Below are 23,054 nucleotides of genomic sequence, written 5' to 3'. Positions count from 1 at the left end.
AACGGATGCACTAGAGCTATAAATATATGAAAGCTCAACAAAAAGAACTAAGTGGGTGTGCATCCAACTCGCTTGCTCACGAAGACCTAGGGCATTTTGAGGAAGCCCATCATTGGAATATACAAGCCAAGTTCTATAATGAAAAATTCTCACTTAGTATATGAAAGTGACAACATAGGAGACTCTCTATCATGAAGATCATAGTGCTACTTGAAGCACAAGTGTGGAAAAGAGATAGTAGCATTGTCCCTTCTCTCTTTTTCTCTCATTTTTATTTTTTTTCTTTTCTTTTTCTTCTTTTTTTTCTTTTTTTTTCTTTCTTTCTTTGGCCTTTTTTTTGGCTTTTCTCTTTTTTTTGTAAAGTCCGAAGTCTCATCCCGACTTGTGGGGGAATCATAGTCTTCATCATCATTTCCTCACTGAGACAATGCTCTAATAATGAAGATCATCACACTTTTACGGATTTACAACTCAAGAATTACAACTCAAAGCTAGAACAAGATATGACTCTATATGAATGCCTCCGGCGGTGTACCGGGATATGCAATGAATCAAGAGTGACATGTATGAAAATTATGAAGGTGGCCTTGCCACAAATACGATGTCAACTACATGATCATGCAAAGAGCAATATGACAATGATGAAACGTGTCATAATAAACAGAACGGTGGAAAGTTGCATGTCAATATATCTTGGAATGGCTATGGAAATGCCATAATAGGTAGGTATGGTGGCTGTTTTGAGGAAGGTAAATAATGGGTTCAATACCGGCAAAAGTTGCACGGTAATAAGAGAGGCTAGCAAAGTGGAAGGATGAGTGTGCGTATATCCATGGACTCACATTAGTCATAAAGAACTCATATACTTATTGCAAAAGTCTACTTAGCCCTCGAAGAAAATTACTACTATGCATGCCCCAAGAGGGATAGATTGGTAGGAAAATACCAGCGCTCATCCCCGACTTCCACTCATAAGGAAGACAATCAAAAGAGCACCTCATGCAACAAATTTGTCACACAACTTTTACCATACTTGCATGCTACTGGACTTACCAAATTCAACAAAAGTATTTCTCAATTTCATAATTATCCACTAGCATGACCCTAACATTACTACATTTATATCTCAAAACAATTATCAAGCAACAAATTGATCATAACATCCAATTCACTTCCTATGATAGTTTTTATTATACCCAACTTGGATGCTCATCATTCTAGGACCAAATTTGTAACCGAAGCAAATACCATGCTGTTCTAAAAGACTCTCAAAATAATTTAAGTGAAGCATGAGAGACTAGCAATTTCTTCAAAATTAATCCACCGCCATGCTGTAAAAGATATAAGTGAAGCACTAGAGCAAAAACTATCAAGCTCAAAAGATATAAGTGAAGCACATAGAGTATTCTAGCATATTCTAATCAAGTAGGATTCTCCTAAAAGGTGTGTAAAGCAAGGATGATTGTGGTAAACTAAAAATCAAAGACTAATATAATACACGACGCTCCAAGAAAAACACATATGATGTGGCGAATAAAAATATAGCTCCAAGTAAAGTTACCAATGAACAAAGACGAAAGAGGGGATGCCTTCCCGGGGCATCTCCAAGCTCAGACTTTTGGATATCCTTGAATATCTTGGGGTGCCATGGGCATCCCCAAGCTTAGGCTCTTGCCACTCCTTATTCCATAGTCCATAAAAGCTTTACCCAAAACTTGAAAACTTCACAACACAAAACTCAACAGGAAATCTTATAAGCTCCATTAGTGAAAGAAAACAAAACCACCACATAAGGTACTGTAATGAACTCAATCTTTATTTATTTTGGTGTTAAACTTACTATATTCCAAGTTCTCTATGGTTCATACCCTTACATACTAGCCATAGATGCATCAAAATAAGCAAACAACACACGAAAAACAGAATCTGTCAAAAACAGAACAGCCTGTAGAAATCTGTACCTAATGCAAACTTCTGGAACTCTAAAAATCATACCAAAATAGGAAGTACTGGAAAATTTGTTTATTGATCAGAAGCGAAAAGAATCAATGCAAAATCACGTTTCTTGGATTTATTGAATGTTTTCTCGTGAGCGCAAAGTTTCTGTTTTTCAGCAGAATCAAATCAACTATCATCATAGGTTATCCTATAGGTTCTACTTGGCACAAACACTAATTAAAAGATAAAAACACATCTAAATAGAAGGTATATGAAAAATTTCTTACTAAACAGGAACAAAAACAAAGAACACAAAGAAAATTGGGTTGCCTCCCAACTAGCGCTATCGTTTAACGCCCCTAGATAGGCATAAAAGCGAAGATAGATCTAAGTAGTGCCATAATAATAAGATAGATCTTGAAAACTCATCTCATATTCCCTACATTCGGCATCAAGTTTTATTTGAGGCAAGCAAAAATAATCAAAAGGGCTAAATTTAGCGGACAAAAGTCCCCAAGATCAATTTCAGGAGGAACGGGTTCTTCCCTTGGCCCTTCATAATGCACAATTAATTCATCACTAAAAGCATTTTTTGGCAAAATCTCGTGAGCCTATACTCAAGAGAGTATCCTAGCTCATTATTTCGAAGAGCGAAATCATTATTAAGTTCGGAAATTCTATCAACCAAGACATTGGTAGGAACCTTTTTCTAAGGTTTTTATTGAAGGCAACATAGTCCGAAGATTGAAAACGCCTAAATTCCTCTTGATCATAGAGGATCGCCTCTATGGGACGACGACCGGCGTCCACCCTATAGTGCGCAAAGATTTCTTTGGCCTCTCTTATGATAAATCTAAACCCATGAGCCAAAAAGATAGTGACAGCACTTAACAGAAGAATGCTCAATATTAGAAAATTCTAGGAAAATTCTTTGTATGCAAGGATGCATATGCATAAATTGTCTTTCAAGTTCAACTATAAGCATAGCGATAGCATCCGCAAGACTACTAGTTTTATGAAGAATAGAACCACCCATGGAAGGTAAAGCACCGGCACAAGTAAAGAAATCTTGAATAACACCTTTTCCAATAATGTTACCACTACCGATACAAAACTTTTTAGTATGCAAGATAGGGGGTTCTTCAGCCGGAGCCTCAAAATTTTCCATGTTATCATTATTGTCCATATCGACGATAATCTCCCCAATTTCAAACATAATGGCAAACAAAAGCAAGGAAGAAGAAAGCAAGTGAAAGAGAGGAGAAGAAGAAAAGCGGAAAAGAGAGGAGAATGGGAAAGAGAGGGCGAATAAAATGGCAAGGGTGAAGTGGGGGAGAGGAAAACGAGAAGAAAATGGCAAATAATGTAAATGCGAGGGAGATGAGTTTGTGATGGGTACTTGGTATGTCTTGACTTGAGCGAAGACCTCCCCGGCAACGGTGCCAGAGATCCTTCTTGCTACATCTTGAGCTTGCGTCGGTTTTCCTTGAAGAGGAAAGGGTGATGTAGCAATAGTAGCGTAAGTATTTCCCTCAGTTTTTGAGAACCAAGGTATCAATCCAGTAGGAGGCTCCTCAAAAGTCCCACGCACCTACACAAACAAACAAAGAACTCGCGACCAACGCAATAAAGGGGTTGTCAATCCCTTCACGGCCACTTGTGAAAGTGAGATCTAATAGAGAAAGTATGATAAGATAAATATATTTTTGGTATTTTATAAGATAGATGCAGAAAGTAAAGATGAAAATAAAAGTAGATTGAAAGCAAATATGATAAAGGATAGACCCGGGGGCCATAGGTTTCACTAGAGGCTTCTCTCAAGATAGCATAAGTATTACGATGGGTGAACAAATTACTGTCGAGCAATTGATAGAAAAGCGAATAGTTATGAGATTATCTAGGCATGATCATGTATATAGGCATCACGTCCGCAACAAGTAGACCGACTCCTGCCTGCATCTACTACTATTACTCCACACATCGACCGACTCCTGCCTGCATCTAGAGTATTAAGTTCATAGGAACAGAGTAACGCATTAAGCAAGATGACATGATGTGGAGGGATAAACTCATGCAATATGATATAAACCCCATCTTTTTATCCTCGATGGCAACAATACAATACGTGCCTTGCAACCCTTTCTGTCACTGGGTAAGGACACTGCAAGATTGAACCCAGAGCTAAGCACTTCTCCCATGGCAAGAAAGATCAATCTAGTAGGCCAAACCAAACTGATAATTCGAAGAGACTTGCAAAGATAACTCAATCATACATAAAAGAATTCAGAGGAGATTCAAATATTTCTCATAGATAAACTTGATCATAAACCTACAATTCATCGGATCTCGACAAACACACCGCAAAAAGAGATTACATCAAATAGATCTCCACAAGAGAGGGGGGGACATTGTATTGAGATCCAAAAAGAGATAAGAAGCCATCTAGCTAATAATTATGGACCCGAAGGTCTGTGGTAAACTACTCACAACTCATCGGAGGGGCTATGGTGTTGATGTAGAAGCCCTCCGTGGTTGATTCCCCCTCCGGCGGAGCGCCGGCGAAGGCTCCAAGATGGGATCTCGCGGATACAGAAGGTTACGGTGGTGGAAATTGTGTTTCGGTGGCTCCCTGGATATTTTCGGGGTACGCAGGCTTATATAGGAGGAAGAAGTACGTCGGTGGCCGCCCGAGGGGCCCACGAGACAGGGGGCGCGCCCTATAGGGGTGGGCGCGCCCTACCCTCTCGTGGCTGCCTCGGCTGCTTCTTGACTTGTACTCCAAGTCCTCTGGATCACGTTCGTTCCAAAAATCACGCTCCCGAAGGTTTCATTCCGTTTGGAGTCCGTTTGATATTCCTTTTCTTCGAAATACTGAAATAGGCCAAAAAAACAACAATATGGGTTGGGCCTCCGGTTAGTAGGTTAGTCCCAAAAATGATAATAATGTGTAAAATAAAGCCCATAAACATCCAAAAGGGGTAATATAATAGCAAGGAACAATCAAGAATTATAGATACGTTGGAGACGTATCAAGTTCCAACTATCATTATTGGAGGTTTTGAATTTCCTCTTCCTACTGTCAAGAAAAAGTATGATATTCTTATTGTTGGGGATGTTCATATCCCCGTTGAGGTAACCTAGTGTTATTCGAAATTTCTCTGGTTCCGTGTTATTCGGAATGAGTTTGTTAACAAGACTTGATCAACCTTGTTAGTGGATTCATTTTGATGATCATGAGATGGATGAAACTAGAAGGCACAACCTTCTGTACCCTCTTTTTATTTTCTGTTATTTAGAATAAATAAAGCAAAAATAGTATTATCTGTTTGTTTCCTAAATTATCCGTGCAATAAAAAAATACCCCGAAAATAAAAGTGCTCCAAATGCCCTGCAAATTTAGTCCGAATTGTTCAAATTGTCAAATTTAGTTCATAATTTTTGGAGTTACAGAATTTTACTAAACTTCTAGATTACTACAGACTGTCCTGTTCTTGACAGATTCTTTTTTTCGTGTGTTGTTTGCTTATTTTGATACATCTATGGCTAGTATGTAAGGGTATGAACCATAGAGAAGTTGGAATACAGTAGGTTTAACACCAACATAAACAAAGAATGAGTTAATTATAGTACCTTAAAGTGGTAGTTTGCTTTATTACACTAACGGATCTCACAAGTTTTTGTTTAAGTTTTTGTGAATGAAGTGTTTGAAGAACGAGGAGTTACCGATGTGAGAAGAATAAAGAGAGACAAGAGTTCAAGCTTGGGGATGCCCAAGGCACCCCAAGTAAATATTTCAAAGGATACTCAAGCATCTAAGCTTGGGGATGCGCCGGTTGGCCTCCCATCTTTCTTCTTCAACAAATATCGGTATACCTCGGTTTTTGTTTTGTTCACATGATTTGTGTCCTTTGTGTTTTTATTTTTCTTTAAGAATCATGCTAGTATGAGATAGCTCTTCATTGATTTATAGAATACTTCATGTGCTTCACTTATATCTTTTAAGTATGATCTTATAGAATTGCTCTTTGTGCTTCAATTAAGTTGTTTGAGTATGGTTTTATAGAATGCTTCGTGCGCTTCACTTATATATTTTGAGCTTGGATATTGGCTAGTCTATATTAATTGTAGAATGCTCCAGGAGCTCCACTTATATCTTTTGGAGTATGAATAATACTATACTTTAAAGTGGGTTTGGAAGAGTGTCAACTTTAGGAATTAGTGATCCCACTATCTTGGAGGATGTTGAATCTTCGTACGATATTTATGAAAGTGGATTTGGAAGAGTGTCAACTTTAGTTAGTATTCCACTACTTCGGAAGAGGTTCCAATTGAGTATGAGAACAAAGTTGCTATCCATGATGCTACTGAAAATTATTATGAGGGAGGAATATGTGCTTGTAGGAGTTGCAATAATATCAAGTTTCCTCTCGATGTGCTTAAAGTTTTGAAGTTATACTCGTTTTGCCTTCCTAAGCTAGTTGACTTTTGTTCCTATAAATTGTGTGCTCACAAAATCCCTAGGCATAGGAAGTGAGTTAGATTTAAATGTGCTAGTCATATTCTTCATGATGCTCTCTTTGTGTTTCAACTATTTTCTTTTATGCGAGCATCATTGAAATCATCATGCCTAGCTAAAAGGCATTAAAGAAAAGTGCTTGTTGGGAGACAACCCAATATTTGCCCTTACTGTTTTTGTGTGTATACATGATTAAGCTACTGTAGTAATCAAGTTTTATAGCTTTTGTTTCAATAAAGTGCGAAGTAAGACCTTTGGGAAGACTTGGGTGAAAGTTAATGTGATCTTGCTGTAAAAACAGAAACTTTGCGCTCACGAGATTAGCTGTCATTTTTTACAGAAGAGTGCTTTTGAGTTTATTCTTTTTCAGGAGATTAATAGACAAATTCCTCACGTCCACCAATTTATTTCATAACTTTTGGAGTAGCAGAAGTATGGTTATTGTTTAGATCATTACAGATTGTTCTGTTTCTGACAGATTTTGTTTTCATCGCATAGTTTGCTTGTTTTCTAGTTTATATGGCTTATATTTCGCAATATAAATTGTAGAAATGATATGGTACAGTAGGCATTGTGTGAAAACAATTATGAACCTTGTATTTTACAGCACCAAAGTGAATGGTTTACTCTTTATCATACTAACCTATCTCACGAAGTTCCATTAAGTTTTGTGTGGTTGAAGTTTTCAAGTTTTGCGTGAGATATCAATAGGAGGAGAATAAGGAGTGGGAAGACCCTAAGCTTGGGGATGCCCAAGGCACCCCAAGGTAATATTCAAGGAAGACTCAAGTGCCTAAGCTTGGGGATACCCCAGAAGACATCCCCTCTTTCGTCTTCAAAACTATCAGTATACCTTACTCGGAGCTATATTTTTATTCGTCACATGATATGTGTTTTGCTTGGAGCGTATTTTCAATTTTACTTGCTGTTTGAATAAAGTTTTTTGGATCTGAAATATTGAACAAAAAAAGGAACCCTCCCATGGCTAGTTAATTATTTGACTACTCAATCTCCCCCACTCATATCTTTTTGAGTAGTTTGTCATTTACTCATGTGCTTCATGTATATCCTATGAGTAAATGGGGGAATGAATTGAATGTCATGAATCTGAATTTCTATATGTTTCATATGCTTATAACGTGGATAGTAATGACTTCACATATAAAGAGTATGAGGCATAAAAGTTGTTGAGAGTTGGAAAACGTAGTTTTGGTCATTGTTGCAATTAATAGGAAGTAATAAGGAAAGAGAGGTTCACATACAAATATATTATCTTGGACATCTTCTATGATTGGGAGCACTCATTAAGTATGACATGCTAAAAGAGTTGACGTTGGACAAGGAAGACAACGTAATGGTTTATGTTTTCTCACATCTCAGTTAAAGTATATTATCATTGACCTTCCAAATATGTTGAGCTTGCCTTTCCCCCTCATGCTAGCCAAATTCCTTGCACCAAGTAGAGATACTACTTGTGCTTCCAAATATCCTTAAACCTAGTTTTGCCATGAGAGTCCACCATACCTACCTATGGATTGAGTAAGATCCTTCAAGTAAGTTTTCATGTTGCAGGCAATAAAAATTGCTATCTAAATATGTATGACTTATTAGTGCAGAGAAAATAAGCTTTGTACGATCTTGTTGTGGAAGCAATAAAAGCGACGGACTGCATAATAAAGGTCCACATACAAGGGGCAATATAAAGTGATGTTCTTTTGCATTAAGATTTTATGCATCCAACCCTAAACGCACATGACAACCTCTGCTTCCCTCTGCGAAGGGCTATCTTTTACTTTATGTTTTTACTTTATGCTTGAGTCAAGGTGATCCTCGCCTTTCCCTTTTTCATTTTATCCTTTGGCAAGCTCCTCGTGTTTGAAAGATCATGATATATATATATATATATATATATATATATATATATATATATATATATATATATATATATATATATATATATCCAATTGGATGTAATTTAGCATGGGCTATTATGGTTGACATCACCTAAAGGTGAATACGTTGTGAAGGAACACATAAGCCCCTATCTTTCTCAATGTTCGGCTGAAACTCCATAACCACAAGTATTGCATGAGTGTTAGCAATTGTAGAAGACTATATGATAGTTGAGTATTAGGACTTGCTAAAAAGCTCTATTCTTGACTCTTTCTGATGTTATGATAAATTGTAATTTCTTCAATGACTGAGATTATAGTTTGTTAGTTCTCAATGAAGTTTCTGAACCATACTTGACATTGTGAATAGATTGTTACTTGATCATGAAAAGTTTTATGAGATAAGCTACTATTATGACACTTATTGATGCTAGAAAAGGTGATTGAAATTATCATTGATCAAACTTGTGCACCTGCAAGCATTCACACTTCATAAATTATTTCCTTTATCATTTACCTACTCGAGGACGAGCAGGAATTAAGCTTGGGGATGCTGATACGTCTCCAACGTATCTATAATTTATGAAGTATTCATGCTATTATATTATCCATCTATGATGTCTTATATGCATTTATATGCCATTTTATATGATTTTTGGGACTAACCTATTAACCTAGAGCCCAGTGCCAGTTTCTGTTTTCTCCTTGTTTTTGAGTTTTACAGAAAAGGAATACCAAAAAGAGTCCAATTGACGTGCCAATTTTTGAGGATTTTTTATGGACCAAAAGAAGACCAGGGAGCATCGGAGTTGGGCCAGAAGAGTCCCGGGCTGCCCACGAGGGTGGGGGGCGCGCCCACCCCCTAGGGCGTGCCCCCTATCTCGTGGACAGCCCGGAGACCCCCCTGACGTGAAACCAATGCCAAAAATTCCTATAAATACAGAAACCTTCGGGAAATAACCTAGATCGGAAGTTCCGCCACCGCAAGCCTCTGTAGCCACGAGAAATCAATCTAGGTCCTCTCCGGCACCCTGCTGGAGAGGGCCATCATCACTGGAGGCCATGGAGGAGGATCTCGGAGGGGCCATCATCGCCATGAAGGCCAAGGACCAGAGGGGGAAAGTCATGGAGGAGGAAGCACAAGGGGGAGAACCTCTCCTCCTCTCTCTTGGTGGCACCGGAGTGCCATCGGGAGGGGAATCATCACCACGGTGATCGTCTTCATCAACATCACCATCATCATCACCATCCTCATCTCTACGCGGTCCACTCTCCCGCACCCCGCTGTAATCCCTACTTGAACATGGTGCTTTATGCCGCATATTATGATTCAATGATGTGTTGCCATCCTATGATGTTTTGAGTAGATATCTTTTATCCTTGGGTTGATTGATGGTCTAGATTGGTACGAGTTGTATGTTTTATCTTGGTGCTGTCCTATGGTGCCCTCCATGTCACGCAAGCGTGAGGGATTCCTGTTGTAGGGTGTTGCAATACGCTCATGATTCGCTTATAGTGGGTTGGTGAGTGACTGAAACACAAACCCGAGTAAGGGGGTTGTTGCGTAAGGGAATAAAGAGGACTTGATGCTTTAATGCTATGGTTGGGTTTTACCTTAATGATCTTTAGTAGTTGCAGACGCTTGCTAGAGTTCCAATCATAAGTGCATATGATCCAAGTAGAGAAAGTATGTTAGCTTATGCCTCTCCCTCATATGAAATTGCAATGACGACTACCGGTCTTGTTAACAATTGCCCAGGACAATTCCGCACACTGATCCATCATTATTCCACACTCGCTATTTATATTATTTAGTAATATATTCTAACTTTATGATAACAGCACCTACTTTTATATTTTAGCTCTCCGATATCATGCAAAGTTATCCTCTTCATACCCACAACATAGTTTTACTTCTCGTTTCTAGTTGGAAGCAAACGTTCGGTGCATGTAGAGTCATATCAGTGGCAGATAGGGCTTGAGAGAATATTGATCTTACCTTTAGCTCCCTGTGGGTTCGACACTCCATACTTATCACTTCCACCTTTGGGAATTGCTACGATGACTCCCTGCACTTGGGGATTATCAAGCTCTTTTCTGGCGCCGTTGCCGGGGAGCAATAGCGTGGGGTTGATATTCTTGTGTGTGCTTGTTTGCTTTCTTCACTAAGTAGATTTTGTTTACCTTTTTGTTTCTGTTTAATTTTGGGTGAAACATACAAAAAAATTGAAAAGAATAAAATACAAAAAAAAAATTACTTGCCTCTCATGCCTAAAAAAAGTTTTTCAAAAAGAGAAGTGATTGGAAAGTTATGCATTGAACAAGTGAGGGTCGACCTTGAGCACTTGTGTTCATGCTCACGGAAACAATGTAGAATTTTTCATGGAAGTTTCTCTGTAAATAATTATCCCCCTCTATATATCCATTGTATTATAAAAATAATGTGCCAAGCTTTGGTTTTAGTATGATAAGATTGCTTGCTTACTATGTGCAGAACAAAAACAGAAACTTTGGCTGTAGTGCATGAATTTACATTTTTACTGGAAAGTCAAATGTGTCTGAAACTTTTTTCACATTACTTCTGTACAAATTTTTCAAATTTTAAAATTAATTTCATAATTTTTGGAGTTACAGAAGTTTACTAAACTTCCAGATTACTACAGACTGTCCTGTTCTTGACAGATTCTGTTTTTGTGTGTTGTTTGCTTATTTTGATGCATCTATGGCTAGTATGTAAGGGTATGAACCATAGAGAAGTTGGAATACAGTAGGTTTAACACCAATATAAACAAAGAATGAGTTAATTACAGTACCTTAAAGTGGTAGTTTGCTTTATTACACTAACGGATCTCACAAGTTTTTGTTTAAGTTTTTGTGAATGAAGTGTTTGAAGAACGAGGAGTTGCCGATGTGAGAAGAATAAAGAGAGACAAGAGTTCAAGCTTGGGGATGCCCAAGGCACCCCAAGTAAATATTTCAAAGGATACTCAAGCATCTAAGCTTGGGGATGCGCCGGTTGGCCTCCCATCTTTCTTCTTCAACAAATATCGGTATACCTCTGTTTTTGTTTTGTTCACATGATTTGTGTCCTTTGTGTTTTTATTTTTCTTTAAGAATCATGCTAGTATGAGATAGCTCTTCATTGATTTATAGAATACTTCATGTGCTTCACTTATATCTTTTAAGTATGATCTTATAGAATTTCTCTTTGTGCTTCACTTAAATCGTTTGAGTATGGTTTTATAGAATTCTTCGTGCGCTTCACTTATATATTTTGAGCTTGGATATTGGCTAGTCTATATTAATTGTAGAATGCTCCAGGAACTTCACTTATATCTTTTGGAGTATGAATAATACTATACTTTAAAGTGGGTTTGGAAGAGTGTCAACTTTAGGAATTAGTGATCCCACTATCTTGGAGGATGTTGAATCTTCGTACGATATTTATGAAAGTGGATTTGGAAGAGTGTCAACTTTAGTTAGTATTCCACTACTTCGGAAGAGGTTCCAATTGAGTATGAGAACAAAGTTGCTATCCATGATGCTACTGAAAATTATTATGAGGGGGGAATATGTGCTTGTAGGAGTTGCAATAATATCAAGTTTCCTCTCTATGTGCTTAAAGTTTTGAAGTTATACTTGTTTTTCCTTCCTATGCTAGTTGACTTTTGTTCCTATAAATTGTGTGCTCACAAAATCCCTAGGCATAGGAAGTGAGTTAGATTTAAATGTGCTAGTCATATTCTTCATGATGCTCTCTTTGTGTTTCAACTCTTTTCTTTTATGCGAGCATCATTGAAATCATCATGCCTAACTAAAAGGCATTAAAGAAAAGCGCTTGTTGGGAGACAACCCAATATTTGCCCTTACTTTTTTTGTTTGTATACATGATTAAGCTACTGTATTAATCATGTTTTATAGCTTTTGTTTCAATAAAGTGCCAAGTAAGACCTTTGGGAAGACTTGGGTGAAAGTTAATGTGATCTTGCTGTAAAAACAGAAACTTTGCGCTCAAAGATTAGCTGTCATTTTTTACAGAAGAGTGCTTTTGAGTTGATTATTTTTGCAGGAGATTAATAGACAAATTCCTCACGTACACCAATTTATTTCATAATTTGTTTAGTAGTAGAAGTATGGTTATTGTTCAGATCATTACAGACTGTTCTGTTTCTGACAGATTCTGTTTTCATCGCATAGTTTGCTTGTTTTCTAGTTTCTATGGCTTATATTTCGCAATATAAATTGTAGAAATGATATGGTACAGTAGGCATTGTGTCAAAACAATTGTGAACCTTGTCTTTTACAGCACCAAAGTGAATGGTTTACTCTTTATCATACTAACCTATCTCACGAAGTTCCATTAAGTTTTGTGTGGTTGAAGTTTTCAAGTTTTGGGTGAGATATCAATAGGAGGAGAATAAGGAGTAGGAAGACCCTAAGCTTGGGGATGCCCAAGGCACCCCAAGGTAATATTCAAGGAAGACTCAAGCGCCTAAGCTTGGGGATGCCCCAGAAGACATCCCCTCTTTCGTCTTCAAAACTATCTGTATACCTTACTCGGAGCTATATTTTTATTCGTCACATGATATGTGTTTTGCTTGGAGCGTATTTTCAATTATACATGCTGTTTGAATAAAGTTTTTTGGATCTGAAATATTGAATAAAAAAGGAACCCTCGCATGGTTAGTTATCAATTTGACTACTCAGTGTCCCTCACTCATATCTTTTGGAGTAGTTTGTCATTTACTCATGTGCTTCATGTATATCCTATGAGTAATGGGGGAATGAATTGAATGTCATGAATCTGAATTTCTATATGTTTCATATGCTTATAACATGGATAGTAATGACTTCACATATAAAGAGTATGAGGCATAAAAGTTGTTGAGAGTTGGCAAACTTAGTTTTGGTCATCGTTGCAATTAATAGGAAGTAATAAGGAAAGAGAGGTTCACATACAAATATATTATCTTGGACATCTTCTATGATTGGGAGCACTCATTAAGTATGACATGCTAAAAGAGTTGACGTTGGACAAGGAAGACAACATAATGGTTTATGTTTTCTCACATCTCAGTTAAAGTATATTATCATTGACCTTCCAAATATGTTGAGCTTGCCTTTCCCCCTCATGCTAGCCAAATTCCTTGCACCAAGTAGAGATACTACTTGTGCTTTCAAATATCCTTAAACCTAGTTTTGCCATGAGAGTCCACCATAACTACCTATGGATTGAGTAAGATCCTTCAAGTAAGTTTTCATGTTGCAGGCAATAAACATTGCTATCTAAATATGTATGACTTATTAGTGCAGAGAAAATAAGCTTTATACGATCTTGTTGTGGAAGCAATAAAAGCGACGGACTGCATAATAAAGGTCCACATACAAGGGGCAATATAAAGTGACGTTCTTTTGCATTAAGATTTTATGCATCCAACCCTAAACGCACATGACAACCTCTGCTTCCCTCTGCGAAGGGCCTATCTTTTACTTTATGTTTTTACTTTATGCTTGAGTCAAGGTGCTCCTCGCCTTTCCCTTTTTCATTTTATCCTTTGGCAAGCTCCTCGTGTTTGAAAGATCATGATATGTATATCCAATTGGATGTAAGTTAGCATGGGCTATTATGGTTGACATCACCTAAAGGTGAATACGTTGGGAGGCAACACATAAGCCCCTATCTTTCTCAATGTCCGGCTGAAACTCCATAACCACAAATATTGCGTGAGTGTTAGCAATTGTAGAAGACTATATGATAGTTGAGTATGTGGACTTGCTGAAAAGCTCTATTCTTGACTCTCTCTAATGTTATGATAAATTGCAATTGCTTCAATGACTGAGATTATAGTTTGTTAGTTCTCAATGAAGTTTCTGAACCATACTTGACATTGTGAATAGATTGTTACTTGATCATGAAAAGTTTTATGAGATAAGCTACTATTATGACACTTATTGATGCTAGAAAAGGTGATTGAAATTATCATTGATCAAACTTGTGCGCCTGCTAGCATTCACACTTCATAAATTATTTCTTTTATCATTTACCTACTCGAGGACGAGCAGGAATTAAGCTTAGGGATGTTGATACGTCTCCAACGTATCTATAATTTATGAAGCATTCATGCTATTATATTATCCATATATGATGTTTTATATGCATTTATATGCCATTTTATATGATTTTTGGGACTAACCTATTAACCTAGAGCCCAGTGCCAGTTTCTGTTTTCTCCTTGTTTTTGAGTTTTACAGAAAAGGAATACCAAACAGAGTCCAATTGACGTGCCAATTTTTGAGGATTTTTTATGGACCAAAAGAAGAACAGGGAGCATCGGAGTTGGGCCAGAAGAGTCCCGGGCTGCCCACAAGGGTGGGGGGCACGCCCATCCCCCTAGGGCGTGCCCCCTATCTCGTGGACAGCCCGGAGACCCCCCTGACGTGAAACCAACGCCAAAAATTCCTATAAATACAGAAACCTTCAGGAAATAACCTAGATCGGAAGTTCTGCCGCCGCAAGCCTCTGTAGCCACGAGAAATCAATCTAGGCCCTCTCTGGCAACCTGCCGGAGGGGGCCATCATCACCGGAGGCCATGGAGGAGGATCTCGGAGGGGCCATCATCGCCATGAAGGCCAAGGACCAGAGAGGAAAGCTATGGAGGAGGAAGCACAAGGGGGAGAACCTCTCCTCCTCTCTCTTGGTGGCACCAGAGTGCCATCGGGAGGGGAATCATCGCCGTGGTGATCGTCTTCATCAACATCACCATCATCATCACCATCCTCATCTCTTTTTCGCAGTCCACTCTCCCGCACCCTATGTAATCCCTCCTTGAACATGGTGCTTTATGCCGCATATTATGATTCAATGATGTGTTGCCATCCTATGATGTTTTGAGTAGATATCTTTTGTCCTTGGGTTGATTGATGGTCTAGATTGGTATGAGTTGTATGTTTTATCTTGGTGATGTCCTATGGTGCCCTCCGTGTCACGCAAGCATGAGGGATTCCCGCTGTAGGGTGTTGCAATACGTTCATGATTCGCTTATAGTGGGTTGGTGAGTGACTGAAACACAAACCCGAGTAAGGGGGTTGTTGTGTCGGGGGTTGGGCATGACATATGCCAAAGGATGGCTTATCATGGTGGGAGCGAGTAGAACGTCGCCGGTGCCCAGAAGCGGGAGGAGGCAAAGACATGCACGCCGGCAGAACTTACCCAGCTTCAGGGCTCTCCAAGGAGATAGCACCCCTACTGCTGCTCTGCGGGGTCTCCGCATGGTCACTATGGCAAAGTGGTTACAATGGTGCTCCTAGAGCTGTTTCTGGAGGTAGGAGAGGGCAAGGCTAGCTCTCTCCTTCCTATGCTCTAAGGTCTATCTCTATCTGGGTCCAAACCCTTTGCATGGGCTTCCCGGGGGGTTTATATAGGCCTACCCCCCAGGGGTACAATGGTGATCTGGCTGGGCGTGGGTCCCAGTCGTCTGTCTCTCAGGCCGTCGTCCTCTCCGCCGACTACTGGGGCCCGCCGACTGGCGGGCCCCGCGGACAGGCCTGATACTGTAGCGGTACTCCCGATGACGCTGGCTTGGTCATATGGTCATGGCAACAGCGCCGCAGTCTGGCGTGCGTTCACTGTCGCCATTCCCCATCTTGTCTGGTTAATGGCGTGTGGGGCCCGGGGAGGGGTCGGCCAACTCCAGGGGGCCGACTCCCACGGGTCTGTCTTCAGGGCGCTCGTGCCGTCTTCTGTCTACCCACTGACAGGCGGCCCCGCCGTCCTTGGGTCGTACAGGCAGGCGTCGTGGACACAGTGCGCCGCCTACTGTGGCTGAGGTCAGGGCAGGCATGGCAACAGTGTCGCGCCTCGCTGGAGATTCTCAGCGATACGGCTTACTGTAGCCATGCCGGCCCCTTGTAAGCAGGGGGGCGGCCACGCCGTGGCCGTACCCCGCCCCGTCCTTCGAGACGAGGGTGGAGTCTTGGGCCGACTCTCCATAGCCGGCTTCTCCGGAAGTCGCCGGCCATGAGTCGGCTTATCCTGGAGTCACTGTCTGGGACTCGGCGTAACTTGGAGTCGTCCCTAGGACTCGGCATAAGCAGCGCTACTTATCCCAATGTCTTGAAAGGCTCTGGGGCTCGGGTTAGCCTACCCGTGGCCCATTACTCCGACAGTAGTCCCCGAAGCTGGTGAGGCTCCATGGATACTGCGTCGTGGGGCCTCAACAGTTTCATTCTTCTAGGACTTCGCTTGCCGTCTTCCTTCAGGCCGACTGTCCAAAAGTCGGATTCGCAGAGGGCCGTCTTGCTCCATAGAGAGCTCGAAAGCCGTGGCGGGAGACCAGGCGCCGTGCCTGATACGCTTCCTCGCGGCTGCCCGCCGCGGTCTTATCGCGTGGTGCCATGCGGCGAGGATAATCTGCCTACCCACGCGCGCGACGGGACGGGCCGTCAGGCGGGGGCCGCCACTACCGCGCCTCGGCACACGAACGGATCTGTTGTGGCCGTGCGGACGGTTGGGTTTCCCACGTCGTTACTGCGCGCAATAACTTCGTGGGGTAAATCGTGGGGAGGCGTGGGGTCCTGCGCGCAGTTAATCCCACACCCGCCCCATCGGCTTCTCAGTCCTCAAGGCTATAAGTAGGCGGGGGGGATTGGAGCGGCAAGCACGCGCGCCCATCTTCCCTGCTCCCCCGCCTCCTCTTGCCTCCTTTCCTTCCTCTCACCGCCGTCGAGCATAAACACACCACACCAACAGCGATGAGCTCTTCCTCCGCCGTCGCGGCTCCCGCCGTGCGCTCCGGGGTGTGGGACGGCTCGAAGGTGGATGATGACCACATCGAGTTCCTCCGCAGGATGCGCCGCCTCCCCGGCACAGACCTCGTGCACGCGCGCGCCACGCCGGCGGGAGAGATATTGCCGGCGCCGGGAGGAGGGCAAGTGGGTCATCTTCCGCTCGCACCTCATGCGCGGCCTGGGGCTGCCGGCGAGCGGCTTCTTCTGCTCCTTCCTGGAGTTCCACGGGCTCCAGCCGCACCACCTCACCCCGAATACGGTGGTGCTGCTGTCTGCCTTCGCCACCCTGTGCGAAGGCTTCCTTGGCGTCCTCCCCACCATCGAGCTGTGGGGAGAATTCTTCTCCTCCAAGCTCGGCACGCACATCGCCAGTGTGCCGGCTCAATGCAGCGCCTTCATTGCGATGAGGCGGTCGACGGCCGACAATCCATTTCCCGCCATCGCGTTAATCAAATTGGTGAAGATGTGGCAATGGTCGTACTTCTATGTGAAGAGTGTTGTCCCCGACGGGGACTGGGTCAATCTGCCGCCTTATGAAGCCGGCGCGCCGGCTGGGAGGCTCCCCAGCTGGTCTAATCGAGCCAAGACGCTGACTCCCGCCGGAGCCGGCGCCGTGGCGCGGCTCCGAGTTCTGAAGCAGTCGGAGGGCCTCGTTGGGGCCGACTTGCTGGCCGCCTTTGTGGTGCACCGAGTCCTTCCTCTTCAAGGCCGGCCTCATCTGATCAGTCAGATGAGCGACCACCGGGACCCGAGTCGGATGTGCATCAGGGAAATGCCCCGCGCAGAGGTGGCAAACATGGTGAACCACATCGCGAACTGCAAGCTCGGGGAGGACTGGCAATTCGGCAAGGAGCCGTACTCGCGTGCCAACCCCCCTCCAGTGGTAAGTCACATCTCTTTGTTGCTTTGTCTTCTTCATAGCCGACTCTGACTTCTGATTTTCATTGGCTTCTCTAAATTAGAACCCCCTCATGCAGCCCGCAGCCGGCGTCACGAGACCGCCCCGCGAGTTCGTCCCCGACCGAGCGGAGAGCGACGTTGATGACCCCGACTTAGGGGCGGCGGCGATGGAAGCTGACGCCGAAGGCGGGGGAGGAGGAGCGGGAGGCGACCTCAGTCCCTCGGCCACCTTCGCCGACTAGCCTGATGACGACGCCGAAGGGGAAGTCGTCCCGCGCCACCAGCCAAGGGTCGACCCATCGGGCGCGGGTTCCTCCGCCGGCCTGGCTGGCCAAGGCGGCTTGAAGAGGCACTAGACTGGGCCGAGTTCATTCGGCAGCAAGCTGAAGAAGCTCAAGGGGGCGGCCGTCGCGACCAAACGGGAGGAGGCGGCCGCGAGGGCCAACCGCTTCCGCAAGGAAGTGAAGAGGCCGCCGCTAGTCTCTGCGTAAGTGTTTCCTCTTTCGTCCTTATTTCCCCTCGGTGAATCTCGTCCGAGTTTCTCTTTTTCATTCCTTTTTTGCTTCAGGGCTCCCCTCACCCTTGAGAGGGTCGCCGTCCCCTCCGTCATGGGCTCGGCGGAGACGTCAGCCACCACTCAGCGGGTTGACCCTGCCGCCGACCTCCGGGAGGCGACGGAGCGAAACGCGCGGGAGAAGCGCTACGAGGAGGAGGCCTCCCGCTTGGAGAAAGCGGAGGCCGAGAAGGCGGCGACCTCCGCCCAGAGAAAACTGGAAGAGGCCGAAGCCGCCGCCGCAGCAAGGCGGCAAGTCGAGGAAGCCGCTCACCGCCAATCGGCGTTGCTCGTCATCCCGCTGTCCTCGGTGCCGCCGCCCCCGGAGTTCACGGGGCAGACTGGAGAAGCCGGCACCGAGAACCCCGTCGTGGACAAGGAAAGCGGCGAGGCCTCCATGTCGGACACGCTCGTGCCGCCACCGCCGCCTCCGCCGCCGTCTGGGAGAACGCACGGCAAACAGCCAGCGGGCCCGCCGGTGCCGCCGACTGCGGACGAGTACGAGGCGAGGCTGCTTCTCCAAGTCGCCTCGCCAGTGCGCCGCCGTCTTGAGAGGGCGACCTCGGCGCCGCGACCCCGAGAGACCGGCGCCGCCAGCTCGGCAATCCCAGACGCCGAGGCGACGAGCGCCGCGCCCGTTGGGTGGTTGCGCGGAGGCGGCACAGGGCCGCTGAACCAAGCGCTTCTGGACGTCCAGGCGAAGCTGCGAGCTGAAGGCGACGCCCTTCAAAACTGCACCAAGGCACATCTGGCAGCGCGAACGGCCGTCCGAGTATGTCTCTATCTTTTGATTCTTGTTTTTCTCTGTGGGGGCGCGCCAGCACACCCACTGGGTGTAGTCCCCAAGTTTCGGGCCGGCTGCTGAGCAGGCGGTTCGGAACTCCCTCTGGCGAGTTCCAAATATTAACTTTGTCTGAAATGCTTTATTGCAGGAGTATCACAACCTCCGCGCTACCGCCTTCAACCGCAATGTTGAGGAGCTAGGCAGGTGGACTGCCGACTTGTCGGAGAGCCAGGGTGAGTCCTTCTTCTTTTTCGCGGGGGTGCGCTGGTGCACCCGCGGGCTATAGTCCCCGAGATTCGGGCCGACTGCTGAGCAGTCGGGCCGGATCTTCTCAGCGACTTTCTTTGTTGATGACTCATCGTCTTTCTTATTTTTTCTTCTTCAGAGGCCAACGCCACCCTTCAGCAGCAGCTGGGCGAGGCCAACACCGCCTTGCGCGCCAAGGAGGAGGAGTGCAGCAAACTCGCCATAGAGCGCGACCTGCTGGCTGCGCAGCTGGCCGAGCAGAAGGAGCTGCTCAAGAAGGCGCAGGACGAGGCCGAGAAGAAGGAGGCCGCTCTCCTGGCCGAGTTCGAGAGTGAGCGCTCCTCCTGAACTGACAAGGAGGCGATGCTGACCTCCGGCTTCCATGAGATCGAAGACATCGTCGACGGTGAGTTTCTTTTCTTCCTTTCTTCTTCGAGCTTCCGACTATAGGTCGGGCCGATTTCTGGTTCTTTCGACTCACTTCTTTTTTGTCTTGGCAGACTTCTTCCCTGGCCACTCGCAGGCGGTCACTCAGGCCATCGAGGCTGATCGCGAGATGCGGAGGGCAAGCGGCATGGAGATCACCGCCAACGCCCCCCGAACCATCGATGAGCAGCTTTTGAGCATCGACGCCCGTCTTCGTCCTGCCCATCGGCTGATGCGCCGGCTTCAGCGTGCCGGCGCCCAGGCGCTTGCCACTCTGTGGCCAGACATGCCGGCCCTGCGCACCGCCAGTCGGACCGCCGATTGGCTGGAGGTCACAGCTGGCCGTCTTGAAGCTTGGAAGGGTTCCTCGGCCCAGGCCGGAGCGCGTCGGGCCTTGGAATTCGTCAAGGCATGGTATCCAGGGCTGGACCTGGACCGGATGGCCGCGTTCCGGTCAGAGGCCCAGGCAGAACTGGTGGCAGTGGAGGGCGCCCTTGTCGAGCGTGCGACGGCGATTGCCGACTACACGGACACCAGTGTCTTCGTCCCCGTGCGGGCTGCAGGCGGCGAGGAGGTGCCGCCAGAGTGGTTCAGGATGAACCCGGACTTCAGCGAGGACTCGGCGGAGGTGATTGACTCCAGCACCGAGGAGGAAGGCGAGGCGAAGGACGAAGGCGAGACAGAGATGCCAGAAGTCGGAGCGGGCGACCAGCCTTAGCTCGATCGTGCCTCCAGCAACGAGCCACGTCTGACCGGGCCGACTGCCGCCGGGCGATCAAGCCGAGACTGCCCAGCCGGCCCGCCCCGGCGCCTGACACCGCCGTCTCCTCCGACCCTCCGAACCCGTCTGCTGCTCCCTAGGCTGCCTTCTGGCTTTATTTTGTCTGCTCTAGAAAGTCTTTAAAGAACTTGTTAATTTGCACAATTCCACCCGCGGGGTGTATTTTTAACTCATGTTCGAAGATTCGTCCAAGGGCCTATGCTATGTAAATATTAATCCGCGTTCTATCTTTCCTTGCTCATTGCTCTTTAGGCTTTTCCCTTTGCCGCCTTCCTTTAGTCGCTGCCTTGCTAGTTGGACAACCGCTCTGCGGACTGTCGTTGGATCAAATGCTTGGCTACTTTGGGAAGGCAAGCCGACTACCAAAGAGTCGGCTGTCCTTAATAGATGCTAGTAGAAATCGGCAAGCCGACTACTCACGAGTCGGCTTTTGCTTCAGGGAAGCTGGAGGCCGTCTTACGCTAGGTTCGTGCTTTGGGTCCTTAGCATTTTTCGTGTGGGCGCCTATTCTTCCTCACTCCTGCCCACCAAACAGTCGCTCTGCAAGCTGCGGCTTTGTTAGGAGACGGATTGGGCACCGCACACTACTTGTCTGACTGCAGGAAGCCCCTCATAGCGCGAGGCGGCGAGTCCCCGGGCTGACTAGTCGGACCCGGTGCCAAGCGCTATTTAACAAAGAGTAATATACTCGAAGGCATAATTCTTATCATACAGATAACAAAAAGGGCAGTCCCCGAGCTTGTCTCGGGGGGCCCAAGGTCTTGGTACTTTAATACAAAAGGGAGCGTGATACATACTGCATCAACTGTAAAATCTTCGGAGAAGATTTGCATTCCACGGGCGTTCTGTCTCTTTGCCGGAGTCGTCCCTCTTGCGCGCTCGGGGCTTCTGGGCGTCGATCAGGTAGTAGGAGTCGTTTCCCAGCACCTTGCTGATGATGAAAGGGCCTTCCCAAGGCGCCGACAGCTTGTGCTGGCCGGCTGTTCACTGGATTAGTCGGATCACAAGGTCGCACTCTTGGAAAGATCTTGGCCTGACCTTCCTGTTGTAGTATCGACGCAGACTCTACTGGTAGATGCTGGACCGGCTGAGTGCCAACAGCCGGCCCTCTTCCAGCAGATCGACGCTGTCTTGACGTGCTTCTTCTGCTTCTTCCACGGTGTACATAGTGACTCGCGGGGAGTCGAGCTCTATATCCGTCGGGATGATGGCTTCGGCACCGTAGACGAGGAAGAAGGGTGTGAAGCCGGTTGACTTGTTTGGAGTCGTGCGCAGACTCCAGAGGACGACCGGCAGCTCCTCAAGCCAGCAGCCGGCCGATCGCTCCAGCGGCACGACCAGTTGAGGCTTGATGCCGGATAAGATGAGGACGTTTGCTCGCTCCACCTGGCCGTTTGACTGCGGATGGGCAACAGACGCTAAGTCCAGTCGGATGCCCTGCGTCCCGCAGAAACGAGCCAAGGCGCCTTTGGCAAAATTTGTGCCATTGTCGGTGATGATGTTGTGCGGGATGCCGTACCGAGTCGTGATGTCGGTGATGGAAGTCAATGCAGTCGAACCATTCAACTTCTTGATGGGTTTCACTTCTATCCACTTGGTGAACTTGTCCACTGCGACAAGTAGATGAGTCAAGCCACCTCGTGCCGTTTTGAATGGTCCCACCATGTCCAGGCCCCAGACTTTAAAGGGCCAGGCGATGGGGATAGTCTTGAGTGCGGAAGCTGGCTGAAGTGGCTTGGAACGGAACACCTGGCACCCCTTGCACTTTTGGACTAATTCCTTGGCCTCTTCTAGGGCAGTCGGCCAGAAAAAACCATGCCGGAAGGCTTTGGCGACGAGTGCTCTTGAGGCTGCATGCTGACCGCACTCGCCTTCGTGGACGTCTCTGAGGATTGCTTGGCCTTGTTCTGCCTCGACGCAGCGTTGATAGACGCCAGTGACCCTGCGCCTGACCAGCTCTCTGTTGACTATGGTATAAGCTGCTGCTCGGTGTTGCACTTGCCGAGCCAAGATTTCATCAGTTGGCAGCTCTCTGTTTACTAGGAACTTGAGGATGGCTGGGCCCATGAGGGTGCTGCTATTTCTTCAACTGCCACTAGTGCAACTTGGACAAGGGTGGCTGGGCTGGGAGGCGGCGGGTTGGAGTCCGCAGCCGCTTGCTGACTTGACGAAGTCCCCGGGCCGACTGGAGCAGTCCCCGGGCCGAGTTCTGGAGTCTTCGATCTTGCCA

Source organism: Triticum dicoccoides, chromosome 7B (genome assembly GCF_002162155.2).
Source record: "Triticum dicoccoides isolate Atlit2015 ecotype Zavitan chromosome 7B, WEW_v2.0, whole genome shotgun sequence".
NCBI classification, from domain to species: domain Eukaryota; kingdom Viridiplantae; phylum Streptophyta; class Magnoliopsida; order Poales; family Poaceae; genus Triticum; species Triticum dicoccoides.
Note: the sequence above shows the minus strand (reverse complement) of the source record.